The sequence below is a fragment of the Lupinus angustifolius genome, unplaced genomic scaffold (assembly GCF_001865875.1).
Source record: "Lupinus angustifolius cultivar Tanjil unplaced genomic scaffold, LupAngTanjil_v1.0 Scaffold_268, whole genome shotgun sequence".
NCBI classification, from domain to species: Eukaryota; Viridiplantae; Streptophyta; class Magnoliopsida; order Fabales; family Fabaceae; genus Lupinus; species Lupinus angustifolius.
In genome coordinates this window covers 261,532-261,958 of record NW_017727473.1, presented here as the reverse complement: position 1 = coordinate 261,958, position 427 = coordinate 261,532, and positions in this window count along the sequence as shown.

The window sequence follows — 427 nt, the reverse complement described above, 5'->3', positions numbered from 1 at the left end:
ATGCTCGTCCTCATCCTCATCCTCATCCTCTCCTCATCCTCTCCTCATCCTCCTCCTCATCCTATCCTCATCCTCATCCTCATCCTCATCCTCTTCCACATTCTCATACTCATCCTATCCTCATCCTCATCCTCATTTTCGTCCTCATCCTCATTTTCGTCCTCATCCTATCCTATCCTCATACTCATCCTATCCTCATTCTCATTCTCATCCTCATCCTAACCTCTACCTCATCCTCATCCTATCCTTATCGTCTTCCTCCTCCTCATCCTTTCCTCATCCTCATCCTCATCCTCTTCCACATTCTCATCCTCATCCTATCCTCATCCTCGTCCTCTTCCTATCCTCATCCCCATCCTATCCTATCCTAATCCTCATCCTATCTTATCCTCCTCCTCGTCCTCATCCACATCCTATCCTCATCCTC